This window comes from Gracilinanus agilis, chromosome 1 (assembly GCF_016433145.1).
Source record: "Gracilinanus agilis isolate LMUSP501 chromosome 1, AgileGrace, whole genome shotgun sequence".
Lineage (NCBI taxonomy): Eukaryota > Metazoa > Chordata > Mammalia > Didelphimorphia > Didelphidae > Gracilinanus > Gracilinanus agilis.
The window spans coordinates 487541687-487559771 of NC_058130.1; positions in this window are offsets into that span (position 1 = coordinate 487541687).

Genomic DNA, 18085 nt, shown 5'->3' on the forward strand with positions numbered 1-18085 from the left:
AGATCTCCTGATTCTCTCTTTTGGAATTCTTTCAATTAGTTTTGGATCTGTCACCCTAAACTCCCTGAAATTGCTTATTCGGAGAGATTTCAATATTCCCTCTGATGACATTTTAGATTCTCAATCCATAGGGATTCTTAGTAGTTTTGAATTTACTTGTGTATCCTTTAGTCCATATAAATCTGGCAATCAAGATTTCTCTGAGTTAAATTTGCTTTCTGTTGAGGATTTAAATGATATTATCCTCAAGCTTTAGCCAACCACTTCCAGTCCTAATCCTTGGCCTTCCTCACTTGTGAAAGGCTGTTCACAGTTGTTTTGGTTCAGTTTAGCCCTCCTACTTAATCTCTCTTTGACTTCTGGTAAAGTGCCATCATGTTTAAAATCTGCAATTGTAACTCTTTCCCTAAAGAAATCCTACTCACAAAGGACAAGATGACTAACTTATATCACCCTATTTTTATTTTTAATTTACCTAAGAGCAATGGGGGGAAAAAGTGGCTGTCGGTCAGCTCTAGACATATCTTAACTGTCATCAGATCTAGAATGAATTTCAGTCAGGATTTTTGTCATTTCATAGCACATAAATTGCTCTTCTTAAAGTTAGAATTGGTTTGGACATCTAGGTTGATGCTCTTAGAGTTTCTGTGGTTGTTGTTGCTTCTGGGCTTTTAGGCAGTGGGGCTAGGTGCTCTTTTCCAGTGCTAAATTTATTTTTTAAAAGTTGCAGTCCTATATAAAGGTCTTTCTGGTGTTGCTTATATTAGTTTCAGTTCATATTTAATTTTAGCCTCTCCCAGCCAGTACTCATCAGCAGATTATGTTTCCCCCTATATAATAGGGTTTCACAGGAGTTAGACCCTAACCCTTTAAAGATTTATGTATTTGCAGGCAGACATCCCTGGAAGACACAATCTATCTGGCCCTATGCATGTAGATGGCATGCAGACCATTTTTCTCCACTTCAAGAAATATTATTCAAGCCCTTTCCAGTGGGTCTGTTTGTTTGGCTGACTTACTGCAGGGAATGGCCAAAAATTTTCTAAAATTGAATCCAGATAAGACAGAATTCCTTTTGATTGGACCTTATCCCTGGGTCGATCAACACTCTTCCATCACATTGAAAGTTGGCGATTCACTGATAGCACCAGTCCCAGAGGGGAAAACCTTGGTTTTATGCTTGACTCTACTCTGTCTTTTATGAATCGTGTAAATATAAATATTAAACTGTCATATTTCCCTCTGAGAAATACAGCAGGGATAAAGTCAACAGTATACACATGATGTGGAAGTGTTGATTTTGGCTTACTTTTTTGCACTCAGACTATAATAATTCCTTACTAATTGAACAGATTCAACACCTTTGAAATGTATAGAATTCTAGCCTCTTCTCAGTTTGTTCTACAAAATTAGTTTTCCATTATATACCATTTTAAGATTGATTTTTTCCTTCTGGACTCATGAGCGATCAAGGATCATAATCTCCTGGGTAAGAAAGCCCTCTCTATAAGCCCCTTACTGTGTATTTTCACTCTCACCTAAGTTTTGTTCCACTGGGGCTCAGAATAGGCAATTTTACCATGTCAAGCCACAATTACAACTTTATTTTAATGGTGAAAAGAATTTTAGGTAGGCCTTAAAAACAAAACACAACAAACAAACAAACAAAACTTCTTGCTTTGTAGGAAACAGACTTAAAAGAGCCTGATTTCCTTCCAAAGACACTCAAATAATTGGACATAGGACTTAATTTCCAATCAAGAGTACAATAAGTCATTAGAGATGTGTACTACTCTGGTGGAAATCTTTGTGATTCCAATTCTAACTTGAGAAATCCCTTAAGCTAGAATTTTAAATAGAATTTATCTGAGCTTGGGACAAGCATCACAAAATCTGCCCAAGACAAGCTTCTCAAAATGTTCACATAGGGCATATAGCATAAAATTCATTCTCAACTTAAATATGAAAGAGATCATCTATTTATGTGTATGGTCATGGCATGGGCGAGGGAGGATGAGATTTCTAAAAACTCTTATTTTTTTCCATAGGGCAATGAGAACTGGAAACTCAGCTGGCAAATGGAAATTATAGAGTCTTACCCCTATGGCCAATTGGGTGTCTTTGAAAGGGAAACTAGAACCATACTATGTTAGGATCCCATGTTGTTGGAAATACTCTTCAATAGTGGCTAAAGACCACTTATTGGGTTAAGGATTATAAACTATCCTTCATTGCAGACCTGAATAGTCCTCTAGGCGACCAGTATTGGTTATAAATCCTGTAGGGCAGTGATGGGCAAGATGCTGGGCGTGCGGTGGGGGTGGGGTGAAATGTTCTATTGGGCAATGGGACAATATTCCTAATTTGACAAATACAATGAGTAGGATACAATACAATGAAACTTCAAAAGAGTTGCCTTAGAAACAGACTGACAGTTGAGCATTTCCTTTCCTTTGGCCTCCTCTTTAAAAAGTTTGCCCATCACTGCCCTAGGGCAAACTTTCCTTTCTCTGTTCTGTTCTTACTCTAAATTCAGAATGGTTTTGAAGATTCTTGATATTTGACAAATTTAGTGAAATATTAGACTTTGTTCCAAACTTGAAAAAAATGAGTCAATGTTTTGTAGCTAAAATTAAGGAATTGAGATAGAAATGAAGCAACTTCTCCCAACCTCCACACTGTGGGAAGTCAATAAGAGAAACAGAGTCTTAAATAGATGAGCATCTGAGACTCCTCTTTTGACTCCTTTTCAAGATCCACACCTTTTCTTAATAATATTATATGTCCCATTGGAAAGCTTTAAACAAACCAGCAGTTACTGGGTTAACAATTCCTCTACAAGAAATTAAGATCCATAAACTCTAAGAATGTTCCTAAGTTAGCCAAGGTCAGAGCTAGACAAAACTTCATCCATCCAGGTGCAGTCCTCCCTATAAAAAATACAAGACTCAATTCATTTATGATATCTATAGAATATAGTTACGATTCTCAGAATTTGCTTGCTGATATCCAGGCAGCTAGAATTTGGCCTTGGACCCTGTTCTATCTTTACTTAGAAGCCTCCAAGGATTTTCTTTGTAACCCCTTCACAGCTATGACTCTTTCTTTGTGCTCTTTGTTTGAAACCAGTATAAAAATAAACTCAAAAATCCATGATGTTGGATCAGCTATAATCTAAACAATTAGACTGGCTGTTCTCAGTTTCTGTTTCTTGACTTTTCAATCCAACGCCATTAAGCACCAGTCAGGACCCCTACCATATAGAGCTGGCCCTCTATACCACACCAACTTAATATTTCAATTTGATATTTATCTAGTTTCTATTACACAGATAGTACTAGGATTATAAAGGGGGGAAATCAAATAATAACAATAGTCTCTACTCTCTTCATCTTTCAAATGAGGAAATGAATCAGATGATCAAATGTAGTCAAAAAAGACAATTCGTAAAGCCACTTGTAAACTTTAAACTCTATATGAATGTCATTCTTTATTTTTGTTATTATTGAGAACATAATTGTTGTTGATATCCAAAGTCCATATCTCCTTCAGATCCCAGTTTTTCTCTCTCACTTCAATTAGGAAACTTTCCTTGAGAAATCTGGCTTTTGCACTGTATCAATATCATTTGTACTGTTCCTTACTATTTTTCCACATTTCATCTTAATCTTTCCAACTAGACAAATCTCCTTCACTTTAAGGACCTGATCTTATTTGATAGGATTTCTCTGAGCACTTGGTACAGTACAAGGCATAAAAATCATCAATCAATACCTGTTGATTGACATAAGTCAAACCAATAGTGGTCCATAGAACTGAAGCTAGAATGTAGGGCTTAAATTAGAGAATGAAACCAAACTTCATTATAGATTGGATAAACTATTGTAGACTATTAGAAATAGTTTGATCTCATGCTAGGCAGGCATGGGAATCAATTGACTTATTTTCCACTTAATTTACTACTATGATTCAAACTATAAATTTAATTCTGTAACTAGTTAAAGGAGGCAGATTTTCATTGCATAGAGATGTGGCACTTCCTTGATTCATATCTAGGGGGTCCTGTTGAAAAGGAGGTGGTTATTATCTTTAATGCAAGGATCCTGGACAACTCCAAGAGACTCGGGACATAAAAGATTATCCACCTCCACAGAAAGAACTGATTGAATCTGAATACAGACTGAAGCATACCATTATCCCCTTATTTCCTCCATGAATTTTTAGCTAGTAGAAATGATATGTGTCCTCTTTTACATAATGAACATAGAACTATGTATTGTATGATAGCACATGTATAACCTATTTCATGTTAACTGCTATCTTGAGAAGGAGAGGAAGTAGGAGGGAGAGAACATGGACAGCAAAATGTCAGAAAATGATTACTAAAATATATTGTTATATTAAAAAAATTGTAAATAACATAAAGGAAAAAAAAAGGGTTTAACACCTTTCACATCCTCAAATCTATGAGATAACATGACCTAGTGAAAAGCAGACTGGTTTAAGAGGCAAGAAACCTGAATTTAAAGCCTCAATCAGACACTTCAGGGCTTTGTGACTCTGATTAAATAACTTAAGCTTTCATAACCACAGTTTACACATTTTCCACAGTGGGATAATAATAAATACATTATCTTCTTTGCCTTGCTTTTGTTAAAAACAAACAAACACAAATAATATACTTCTATTTTAGGACAATCAATTTGTGTGAACTATCATCATTATTGATAGAAGGTTCTAGTCTGCTTCTAAAAGACAGTTTAGTGAAAGAGTATACATCCAGAAGATTCTAATGAGAAATTAAATAATCACATATGACCTAACTAGACCAGAAGTAGTAGGAAGGATCTTTCAAAGACACAATCTTTTAATGATTCTCTTGTTTATTTTCTCCCTTTTCTTGGCTTCTCTGTTGGATTATTTCCAGAAGGCAAAAGAAATGGTCTTTGCCTTTCTCTTTGGGCTCATCATGATGAGTATAGGATAGAGTAGAAGTATTTTCCTTCCTCTTTCCACTCACTGCCATTTTTTTCTTCTTGGATCTAGTAGGCATACATGATTTTCTGTTAAGGTAGAAACCCTGGAATCTTAGAAAGGACATTTAATTCCCACTAAAAATACTTATACGTCTTGTATTTTTGGAGCTGCTCTTTAGTATTACATAGTTATTTTATAGAAGTAATTTGTAATGGGTTTTCGTGTTTATACAAAACCAGAAACATTTTTTAGTAGTTTTTATTTCTCATGAAATCTTTCTGTCTCCTCTCTCTCTGTCTTTGTCTCTGCCTTTATCTCTGTATCTCTGTCTGTCTATCTGTCTTCCTATCTCTGTCCCTCTCCCTCCCTCAGTCACATAATCCAACACATCAAGTTTCTGTGATTTTGTCAGCATGAGGTGTATTCCCTCTACTAGTGCAAGTGGTAATCCCTTTGAGATTTCATAGGTATCCTTCAGTAGTTATTAAGACTGAATAACTCATCACATATTTATGCCTTCTTTGAAGACAGGGATACAATCCGTCACTAGGCCCAAATTCAAATATGGTCCAATTTGTCAGGACCATGCCTTTGAGAAAGAACCCAGCATTATCTCTATGGTATAATGTAAGATTAAAAATTAATATCTAAATACTCCAAGTATTATATTGTATAAGATTTATTAATAATAACTTGAAATAAAGAAAAATCAAAAAGTTAGAAGAAAAAGGGATTAAACCCAGTGGTGGTTGCGAGACAAGAGAGAGCCAGGGCATGGTTACACATAACTGTATACAATACAAAAGGATGCTATGTGGATAAAGGAGAAAGGATTTTGGGAGATGAAGTCCAAAGGTTCAAGATTTTCTAATTACACATTCCCTCCCTTTGATTCTTTGGGAGACCAGTCTCCCCAAAGGGATCATTTTAAACATAATCAACTTAAAACTTTAAAGACTTTTAACTAAAGGTATATAAAATATTGCAGATTCTTAAGGGAAATTACAATAATTGGGGGGGGGGAGAGGGAAATAAAAGAGGAAAAAAGGACAAAACCAAAGATTGCTACATTGACAAAAAAGCCAATTTGGGGGCAGTCCCCTTTGGCATAAGAGTATACATTCAAAATGAATGCATTCAACCCCACATAGTTCAAATTCACCATATCTCAAACTTCCCTCTGGATCTTTTGGTGCAGTGGGTGGTCTCTGCATGCATCTTCATGGCGCCTTCTCCAAAAAGTTTGCCTTCTGGATTCTGGGAGGTACTCTCTAGTTCTAAATGAGGCTCAAATTCAAATCAAAGTTCACAATAATAAAATAGTCCCTCCTGAGGAGGATAAAAACACATTCTCCCCTCAGGAGGATACAGGGATGCATATAGAAATCACACAAGGATACATGGTTGAGTCAAAAGGCATATGAATCAATTATCAAAAATATCAAAGAATCCAAAGAAATTTAAAAAATAAACTCTGAGTGAAATATAGAATATCAAAAATATGAAAAAAATTCTAGGAAAAAGGAAACAATTCACAATGATGAATAGATTTGAATTGATGTCTCAATTCGATTCAGTTCATTCATTTAATATTCCAACCTCTCCCTATGAATAATTCTTCTAATTACTATTATAGGGAATACTATAATAGTGAATAGTTCACTACAGAGAATTATACATAACATTTCTCCACTTAGGAATACAATATAATTAGACCTTATTGACGCCCTTAAAGAGGCAAATTTTTAAAATATGAGTTTTCTTACTTTCCCTTCTGTTTCTTATTTACCTTTTCATGTTTCTCTTGATTTTTGTGGTTGGATATCGAACTTTCCATTTAGTCCTGGTCTTTTCTATGCAAATTCTTGGAAATCTTCTATCTTGTTGAATGCTCAAACTTTCCCCAGGAAGTATATAGTCAGTTTTGATGGATAGGTGATCCTTGGTTGTAGACCCAGTTCTCTTGCCTTTCTGAATATCATATTCCAAGCCTCGTGGTCTTGTAGTGTGGAGGCTGTCAGATCCTGTGTGATCCTGATTGGTGCTCCTTGATATCTGAATTGTCTTTTTCTGGCTACTTTCAAAATTTTTTCTTTTACTTTGAAGCTCTTGAATTTGGCTATTATATTACTGGGGGTTGTCTTTTCAGGGATAAGTGTAGAGGGTGATCTATGGATCCTTTCAATGTCTATATTGCTTTCTTGTTGTAGAACTTCAGAGCAATTTTGCTGAATTATTTCTTTTAGTATAGAGTCCAAATTTCTATTAATTTCTGCTTTTTCGGGAAGACCAATGATTCTCAAATTGTCTCTTCTAGACCTATTTTCTTGATCTGTCTATTTTTCATTGAGATATTTCATGTTTCCTTCTATTTTATCAGTCTTTTCACTTTGTTTTATTTGTTTTTGCTGTCTTGAGAGATCATTGGCTTCTACCTGCCCAATTCTTGTCTTTAGAGACTGGTTTTTGGCTATAATCTTTTTGTTTTCCTTTTCAATCTGGTCATTTCTGGTCTTTGATTTACTTGCCTCATTTTCCAATTGCGAAATTCTGCCTTTTAAACTGTTATTTTCTTGCCAGATCTCTTCTATCTTTCTCATGATCTCAGATTTGAACTCTTCAAGACCTTGTGACACGTTTTCACTTTTTTGGGAAGGTTTGGATATGGTTACTTGTTTGTTCTCCTCTGCTGTTTGCTCTGTTGTCTGGATTTTTTCTGTGTAAAAGTTGTTTAGTGTTAAAGGCTTCTTCTTGATCTTTCTCTTCTGGGGTTCCTGAGTCTGGCTTGCCATTGTTAGCCCAGCACCCTCTCAGCTTTATCCTCACACCCAGGGTCTGTCTGAACTCTTTAGGCTACTGAGGTCTCAGGTCTAGTTGTTCTCAGGGTCAAGCCTCCTGGTGGTCCCCTTCGTTGTTCCTCTGCTTGAAGCTCGTTTAACAGTCTCAGGGTGCTGATTCCACAGTCATGCACCACTCTGTGCTGGGTCCCCACTCAAGGTCCGCTCCTGCACTCAGGTTCCTTGTTCATGCCTGGGCTCACTATCCCAGTGCACACCTGCTCTCAGGGTCTGTGTTCAAATTCTGCGTATTCTGTAGCCTCTTTGGGTCTTAAGTCTTGTTGCTCTCAGGAACAGGCCCTGGTGATCCCAGGTATCTGCCAATGACTTAATGAATGCCCCAAACTTGCTCTAACTTTTGTGTACTGGCTTTGGCCCTGTAGGTGGTGTGGGGGAGGGAAGGGGTTGCTCAGCTCGTGTTTTAGTAGAACTATTTCACCCCCTTAGAGCATGAAAATGCCCAGATCCCACGTACCTTCAATGTTGTGTCCTATTGTGGGGTTCCTTTGTTTGTCTGGATTTGTTTTTATGTCTTCTTGAGGAGTCCTATATGTGTGGGTTAGGAGAGGTCAAGCAGCTTCTTTTTACTCTGCCACCATCTTAACCCCCCTTCATTTCCGATTCAGTTCATTCAACATGTATTAATTGTTTATTTTTAAAATGCTATTAGGTGTCACAGATTTCAAAGCCAAAAATGAAATTTTCCCTGTCTTCAAGGAGAATAGATTCTATGGGGAATAAAAATGGTAATGGGAATTCAGCATATATACAAGTTTTTTAATTGAAAACAAAGATAAAATAATATGAAGTAATTTAAAGTAAATCTAAGACCTCATTTTGGATTTGACACCTGAGCCACGCTTCCTAGAAAGTGGTAGATTCTAGTAGGTAAGAAATTAATAAGGGAATAGTAAATATTTTAGAGATAGGTATTTTTTACATAAAATCAGTGAGATAGGAGAAAGACAATTTTATAAAAGGACCAGCTAGGAGGATTCTTCAGCAACAAATTAATCAATCAACAACCATCTATTGACCACCCACTATAATCTAGATACTAGGGATACGGAAAGAAATAGTCTTTTGTCCTCAAAATAATGGCACACTCTAAGGTGGAGACTTAGTGAGTGAAAAATCTGTGCATATTAGATAAATTACAAAGTGGTTTATGGTGTGTGGGTCTAGAAATTCAGGAGGAGAGTCCCAGTGTAGGAGATAGCATTTTAAATTGAGCTTTCAAGTAAACTAAGGATTCTCCTGGTTGGAGGTGAGAAGGAAGTTCATTTCAGCCAAGGGGGACAGTGTTTGCAAAAGGACGGAGGGAAGCTAGAGGTGGGATGTCCTGTCTGAAAAGAAAGTGGGTCAGTTTGCCAGGACTGAAGATTATATGAAAGGGATCAATAAGGTTGTGAGGCTCTTTAAATTCTAGACATTGTAGTTTATGTTTGATACTAGAGGGAACAAGGAGCCACTGCAGTTTGGAGGAGCAAGGGAATGACTTCAGAGATCACACCTGTGCTTTAGGAACATCACTGTGGCAGCCATGTGGAATGGATCAGAGAAGGGTAAAGCTAGAGAAGTTGAGCCAAGTTGCTTGTTTATTCAGTGGAGTTCAGCCCACCATACATCCCAATGTTCATTGCCTACTCTGAGCTGAAAAGCCAAGTCATTGACTGCAAAAAGGAAAGGGAGATTATTTGTGCTTCTGAAACCCTCATGGGAGTAATGGAGTTAGCAAATGAGAAGGAGGATAGCATAGTTTTAGAGAAAGGAAAATAGCTTTAAGCAATGTAGAACAGGAAAGTTTTGCTTACTCATGTTCTAGTGCAATGCTATATGCACGACTACTTATTAAATTGACATCAGTTCCACAGATACTAAGAGCAACTCCTATTTCTGAGGCCTGTTCTGGAAGGCACCTTAATTTGTGTCTGGTTATCTATAACTCACATTTTCCATCCCATTTTTCAGACAGCAAGATTCCTACTTGATTCTCCAATTGTGTGGGAAAAGTTAAGCCAAGTGAAAATATCACTGTTTTTGAAAGCTGCATTTTCTTTGCCTCTATATTCAATAACATGGAACTTAATTCATGACAGAGTGTGATCAATAAAAGGAGTTGGATCAAGATATTAATATCTTTAGGGCTCTAAGACACAAAATGACTCTCAATATCCCATGGGCAAATCAGGGATTATTTCTTTTGTCCTTGTCTCTGTTGATAATTTGTTATATAACCTTTGGAAACTTGCTACTTTCCAGGGCTTCAGTTTCTCATCTTTAAATGTAGTAGTAGTTAGATTTTAATAATAAGATTATTATAAAATAATGAGTAGAAACATAAAGCACTTTAAAGCACCTTTGTTGTCATCATTGTAATTGATATTTACAAAAATATCAGTTTCTCTTCATGGTGCCCTTGTGGGCAATGGCATGGGGAAAAAATTATTATTCTGGAACCACAAAGACCACAATTCAAGTCTTACCTCCAGTATTGATCTGCCTGAACCAGGAGAGCTTACATGAACTCTCTGATCCTCATTTCTGTCATTTCTGAAATGGAGTGGGACTAGATGGTCTTTGAGATCCATTCTACTTGGATAATTCCATGATAACAATAGATAGTAATTTTTGTTCTTCCTTCCTTGAATTCACATCAGCACAATTCAATAGACAATAAGGCCCTGGTTATACAAGGAAAACAAAACAAACAACAGCCAATAAATCCATTGCTAATAAATTAAGAAGTTTATCATCTATTGGGGGAGCTACAATGATATAGGGGTTACTGAGAGTAGATGCAGATCAGTTAAAGCGGGGAAAGATGTGTTTAAAAGAGTAGGTGACTCTTTTAAAGAGTCATCTTTTTAAGCCAGAAGAATTAATCAGCCAAGAGGACGTCTTAGTTCTACCCTGTGCCAGTTGGTTTCTTGTAGTAAAATAAAGGATACAGAGAGACTCTTGGACAGCCATCTCCACTTGAAAATGTTAATAGCAGCATTGCCTGAAATGAAAAGTAATTCTGCAAGGCAGGATTCTGGTATCACAATGTTAAAATTAGATCTCACTTCAAAAAGGATTTTTTAATTAAGAAGCATCCCAAATAAAAAGACCTTACTTCCCAACTAACACAGAACAATTATGTTAATTGGCATGGTCCCCATGCAATCTTTGGGTGGATCTAAAGTAAGTAGTTGTTATTCTGGCCTGAGTTTCCAACCACACTCATTTTGCTAAATTGCATTTCTTTAGGAGAGTGGGTCTGATAGGGTACAAGTGTTACTAATTCTATTGAATCCCCTCCCCTCTTTTTTTTTCTTTCCTACTAAAGATCAAACCCCTAACCACTTTCTATTTTTAAATGATTGTTTCTATAAACAAAATGAGGCTTCTGAATAAACCACCTCATGAAGATTAGGTTGTCCTGAATGACAACCTTGAACCTTTAATTTATTACAAGCCACAATGTTAAATTATGCAAATCTTAAGACAAGGCTGGGAAATGTATGTAATTTTATATTTGGCATGAATAGTTTAGAAAAATCTACAAGAATGATCTCAGGGTTTATGGGATTAACTCTTCAATATAGGCTTAATTACTTGAGGAAGGCTAGGCAATAGGTGATTGCTTTTGGTAAGTAAAGACAGTGAGCTTCCCGAGTTCCTAATCCATTTTTTTTTACAGATGACTTTACAAATGCCATTCTTCAACAGATAATTGGTTGATGGCTATAAGCAAGTAGTTTAAAAAAAGAATAGTGCACTATTAACAACCATATTGAAAGAAGGCTCAAAATCATTAAAAATAAGAGAGATGAATATCAAAATATTGTTCTGCCTTTACATCACCTACAAGAAATAAGGAGTGACCAATGACAGAAAAGTTAAGGAATATAATGAATATGAAGAAGTTTAGACAAACCTATATGAATTGGTAGAAAATGAAGTAGTCAGAACAGGAAAACAATATAAACAATGACTATAAAACCATGAATGTAAAAAATAGCAACAATAAAAGAATTAAAATTGATTGCTGAAGAATTATAGAAAATAGCCTCAAAGAAGATATAATAAAAGAAACTTTTTTCCTATCCATGCTTTTGCAGACATGGGAGCCTATGGTTGTGGAACATAGGGTATGATGTCAGACTTTTTTTCTATTGTGTTGGTTAGTTTTGCTAAAGTTTTTCTATTAAAAAAAACATATAAGAGATGACTTCTTTGGCAGGAGTGAGGGGAAGTAATACAGTGGGAAATACAAGGTAATGTAAAAACAAAATATATCATTATAAAAGAAATGACATGACAAAGAGGTGAAACAGCCACTGTAGGCAAAGCATTTTCCTAGGTATTGCCAGAAACATCAGCTCCCATTAGAAGTAGCCAAAGAAGGAAAAATAATTGTTTATGATGTAGACCAAAAACCAAAAATCCTCAGTATTTTTTATGGGATTTCTACTTTTAGCACTTTCTCTATTGACATTTGTTTCTTTACATCCTTTCTAATATAATGTTATTCAGGAGATAGCTGGTGGTACCATGGATAGAGTGCTGGTCCTAAAATCCAGAAGTTCAAATCTAGCCTCAGACACTTGGCTGTCCCCTGGGAAAGCTACTTAACCTCTGTTTGCTTTATATTCCTTAACAAGAAAATGGGGAAAATAATAACATCCACCCTGTACGGTTATTGTGAGGATCAAATAAGATACTACTTATTAAAAGAAAAAAAATATTTAACACAGTGATTTGAACATGTATGCAACGTATTTTTTTCCTTATCTTGTTTTTTGTCCCCTTTCAAGCCACCAACTGCCTTTATGGCTTTTTTTTAAATTTTGGTTCTCCTCATCTAGTTATTTTGTTTGTTTGTTTTAGTCTAATATTTCTTTTAGAATTTTGGTGGAAACTTGGACTCTACTCCTGAGGTCCTGGTTCTGAGAAGTTAGCTTTTGTCTTAAGTTCTAGGATCCCAGCCTCCATGACACTTAATCACTATCTCCTTGTCATACTCCTACTAGGATACCCTTATGTCTTTTGCAAACCCTCCTTTTTTATCTTTTTAGTCTTTTTGTTTTAAGTTAAAAATATTATATTTGTTTAAAGCAGCCAAAATATACTTTCTTGCTTTCACATGCTAATTGTCCTTCTAATTGAGAAGACAAGAGAAATAAAATTCATTACAAACATGTATCATCAAACAAAACAAATATCCACATTGATCATGTCCAAAAATATTTGTATCATTCATAAGATAAATGCATTCTGGATCTTCCATCTCTCTATCAGTAGATGCATATCATCATTTGTCCTCTCAATTCCTGGTTGGTCATTGTGACAAGAGTTCAGCATAATAGTATTCCATTACATTTATGTACCATAACTTATTCCCCCACTTGCTAACTTATAGGTACCTCCTCTGATTTCCATCATTTTCCACCACTTGAAAAAGAGCTATGAATATTTTTAATATCCTTAGACTTTATTTTGCTTAAGACTAACCCCTAATTTAAACCACCCGCTCACTCATTTCCTTTTGCCTTCTCTACTTTTTCTTTTATTTCCTCATTTAATAAAATGTATTTCTATATTGAACTCTGTGTGTATTCTCTTTCTTCTGATCAGTTCAGATGAAAATGAAATTTGTTTTAACTATTCAATCCATCCCCTCTACTCCTTGTTTGTGCATCTTGATAATATGAAATAATTTCCCCTAATCTATCTTTCTCTTTCCCCTCCAGTGAATTCATTTTTCAGTTTTCTTAAGGTCATCAAGACATAACAGAACCACTCACAAATATTGTCTAATTAGAATTCCTTTATGAATCCTGATGAAGATATTATACAAAGGTGATATGTGAAGCATTTCCCAAGTTTGAATGTAAGCAGTTTACCCTTGTTTAGTCCTTTATCATTATTCATTCCTGCTTACCTTTTTCTATTTCTTTTCACTCCTCTATTTGAACTTATGAATTTCTCTAGAATTCTCGTAGAAATGCTTGGAAGTACACTCTTTCATTAAAGATTCATTATTTTCCCGATATATCATACTGTTTTGCTAGGTAAGGTATTCTTGGCTGTCATCTTGTATTCTTTGCCTTTTGGGATATCATATTCCGAGTTCTTCAATACTTTATAATGATGGTTTCTAAGCCATGTATGATCCTAACTATGACTCAGTACTTTAAATCTTTCTGACTGACTGCTTATAGTATTTTATCTTTGACTTTGAAGTTCTAGATTGTAGTTATGATGATCTTAGGAGTTTTCATTTTGAGGTTTCTTTTAGGTGACTAGTGGATTCCATTTCTACTTTGCTTTTCTTGTTCTTCAAAATTTGGATAATTTTCTTTGCTATGACACATTTCCTTCTCTTTTTTGCCTTTTACCTTTGTTCTTCCTTGTAGCCTCATGAATTTCCTAGCTTTTATTTGGTCAATTCTAATTTTCAGGGACCTTATTACTTGAATAATATTTTAAATATCTTGTACCAAGCTGTTAATTTCCTTTCCTATTCTTTTTTCATAGCTCTCATTTCTTTTCCATTTTTTCTTTTAGCACACTAATTTAATTGATAAGAATATCATAACTTTATTTTTTGAATTTTTTATTAATTAAGAAAAATTTCCCATGGTTACGTGATTCAAGTTCTTTCCCTCCCCTTCTCCCACCCCACTTCCATAGCCTAAATGCAATTCACTGGATTTTACATGTGTCATTGATCAAGACCTATTTCCATATTATTGATATTTGTACTAGGGTGATCATTTAGAGTCTACATCCCCAGTCATATCCCCATCAACCCATGTGATCAAGCAGTTGTTTTCCTTCTGTATTTCTGCTCCCACAGTTCTTCCTCTGAATGTGGATAGCGTTCTTTACCATAAGTCCCTCAGAATTGTCCTGGATCATTGCACTGCTGCTTGTAGGGAAGTCCATTACTTTCAGTTTTACCATAATGTATCAGTCTTTGTGTATAATGTTCTCCTGGTTCTGCTCCTTTCACTCTGCATCAATTCCTGAAAGTTGTTCCAGTTCACATGGAATTCCTTCAGTTCATCATTCCTTTCAGCACAATAATATTCCATCACCAACAGATACCACAATTTGTTTAGCCATTCCCCAATTGAAGGACATTCTCTCATTTTCCAACTTTTTGCCACCACAAAGAGCACGGCTATAAATATTTTTGTACAAGTCTTTTTCCTTATGATCTCTTTGAGGTATAAACCCAGCAGTGCTATGGCTGGATCAAAGGGCAGACAGTCTTTTAAAGTCCTTTGGACACAGTTCCAAATTGCCATTCAAAATTATTGGATCAATTCATAACTCCACCAGCAATGCATTAATGTCGCTATTTTGCCACAACCCCTCCAACATTTAAGAATATCTTAACTTTAAAGAACAATTAAAACAAAATTCTGCTTCAACTTTTCCTGGAATTCTAGTTGAATTTAAACCCAAGTAGAATTATTCATAAAGGTGTTGCTATTAGATATTTTAAAGTCATTCTGTATCTTATATATCCCTGTTATATGAGGGGCACTTTTTTCTTTTGTCCAATCTTTCAAACTACTTCCTGACTTTCAAATTAATTTTGATGCTTGTCTTTGCCACTTTTTCAGGGAAGGTCTGGGCTGGTACTATTGGGGCTTTCCTGTCATATTTAAATATGTTACATAATATTATAGCATCTCAGACACAGTCACAAACTTCATAAACTTCTAGTAATCCTAGAATGCTCTCATCAGGGAAAAGTATGACTGTTGCAGCTCTGGTCTAAGTTTTATAAGTACCTGGCTATATTTGAATCTGTGCAAAAGAAGACAGCTTCTAGGTTCTCCCCCTCTTAGCCAACTGGAAAACTGTTGCTTCAAAGTGTCAAAATTTGTAGGTTCTCCTTCTTCCTCCAATTCCTGTTGTGATTTTTCTTCTATAGGTTTGATTAGATGATAGAAGGGAGACTTCTGAGCTTGGGGTCTGAGCTACATCTCTACTGCTTTTGGATAATGAAATTTCTCTTTTCTCAGTACACTAACCAGAATCTCTTGGCTGGGGAAAATTACCCTTGTGCCCAAACCCCTTTCTCATTCTACTCTTAATTTGTGACCCGGAAGTTGGTAGTGGGAGGAAAAGCTTCCAGTTAACACCTTTCTCTTTCATAACACTCCACCATGCATGGACCTGATGGAACCCTGGTATGATCTAAGACCTCATCTGTCCTGGTACACAATCTTTCTCTGGACTCTAGAATGCTTCTAGACATAGTGTATTTCTCTTCTTATTCTGTTGCCAGTGTTCACAGACCTCTCTGTCTCTCTATTCCAGGACGAGTTGGACCTATGTGACTTTTTCTGGATTTTCATCACTGTCTGTTGAATTTTTCTAGATCTATTTGTAGGAGTTACTTAGAGGAACCCATTGCTCTCAGAATGATAGGAAGAAGCAATTCCAATCTTTTTGTACAACTTCCATATTTATAGAGGCGAGAAAGTAGGACCACAGAGGTTAAGCTAATGTTTATCAGATTGTTAGTAGTATATTGAGAATATGAACCCAGTTCTTCTGACTTGAAATCCAACATTTCACTGTACTACCACAATTAAGTATTTTAAGAAAAAGGTGTGTCATATAATGTTTCACACATAGTAGGTCACAGAATCCTAAATCAGACGATCTCTAGGTTGAATGAAACCTATGAGAGCATCAAGTGTAACACACACATTAGCAAGAATCTCTTATAACATTCCCAACTGGCATCCAAAAATGATCTATTAAGTTGCCACAATGTTTAAGGCACTGAGACTACAAATACAAAAGAGAGTATAAATAAATAGAGAGTATTAAAAATTAGATAGATTAGGAAAGATTTCCTGTATGAGCCATGAAGGAGGGTAAGGAATTCTAAGAGGTGAAAATGATGAGAGTAAATTCATTGAAATCATGAGGGAAGACAAGCTTCAAGAAGAAACATTGGTCAACATGGGCAGATTGGACAACATAGTACAGAAGTCAAGATGACATGATGAGAGGAAGAAAAGACCTTCAGATTTGTTGATTAGGAGAATGTATATAACCTTGGAGAAACCACTCTCACTTGAGTGATAGAATTCAAAACCAGATTTTAAGGACTTAAGAAGTGAGTTGCAGAAGTAGAGATGAAGGTAAATGTACAGATTATTCTAATTTGTTTGAAAATGAAGACATATAGAAATACACATAAAGGAAGATATGTATGCACATATATGTTATATACACATACATATACACATACACACAAATGAAAACTGGAAGGGATTGCAAGGTCAAGTGAAAGTTTTTTGTTTATTTGTTTGCTATTAAAGAATGATAGAGATTGTGTTTTGTGGATAGCAAAAGAAGAGTTTTGCAATGGTTTTTCTCATATGATATCATCTAAACCACCTGACTTCTAGTATAACTAAAAATTAATCAATGTTGCTTTTCTTAAACACACTGCTTCTCAGCAATGTAACTTTTACTGTGTGTATGGGCAAGAGGATTTTTAACAACTGGATTTAATAGGTTTCCATTCATTGTCTGGGGACACTATTCTGTACCCAAGAAGAGAATGGAAAGGATTGTAGTCTCCTACAGAAAACCCTGATACAGTCACCTTTTTTAACACCAGCAAATAACTTATATTTTTCCAGTGTGTGGCAAATTTCATAAGAGAATTTTGCGGACAGTCTGTGGCTCCTCCATTTGTGGTGAAATGTTTGTTGCTCTTGCAATTTGCACTGATTGCTTAAGAAAAGAAGGGTTTGTTTTGAGAGGACTGCTTTGAGTTTAGTGGGTTCTGTGCATAGTTAGTGGCAATGCCTTTATTTTGTGGTGGTGGTCCAGATTGTGTTTCTTGGAGTCATTTATTGCATTCTTACAAATTACACATGTTGAAGGAAGACTGTCTTTATCCATGGATTTTAAAGCAAAGCTGCCCTCTTTTTGACTGGAATGAAAAGCTTGATAAGATGAGATTGTTTTACCCAGTTTAACACCATCAAATCAAGAGAAATAAAAAATGGTATCAGTGAAGAATGGAGACCTGATTTTCCAGAATACTAATTTCCAAAAGTAAAATATTGTGATAATTTAAATTATTTTTCTCCTAAAATTGAGTGCTGTTTTTGAGGCTTACAAGATATTAAAATCTAGACCTGGTGAAACATATTTTTCTGATCTGTTTTGTACCAATCTGAATTCAAACACACTTCAATTCAGCCCATGTTCATCAAGCACTCATTATGTTCAGTACA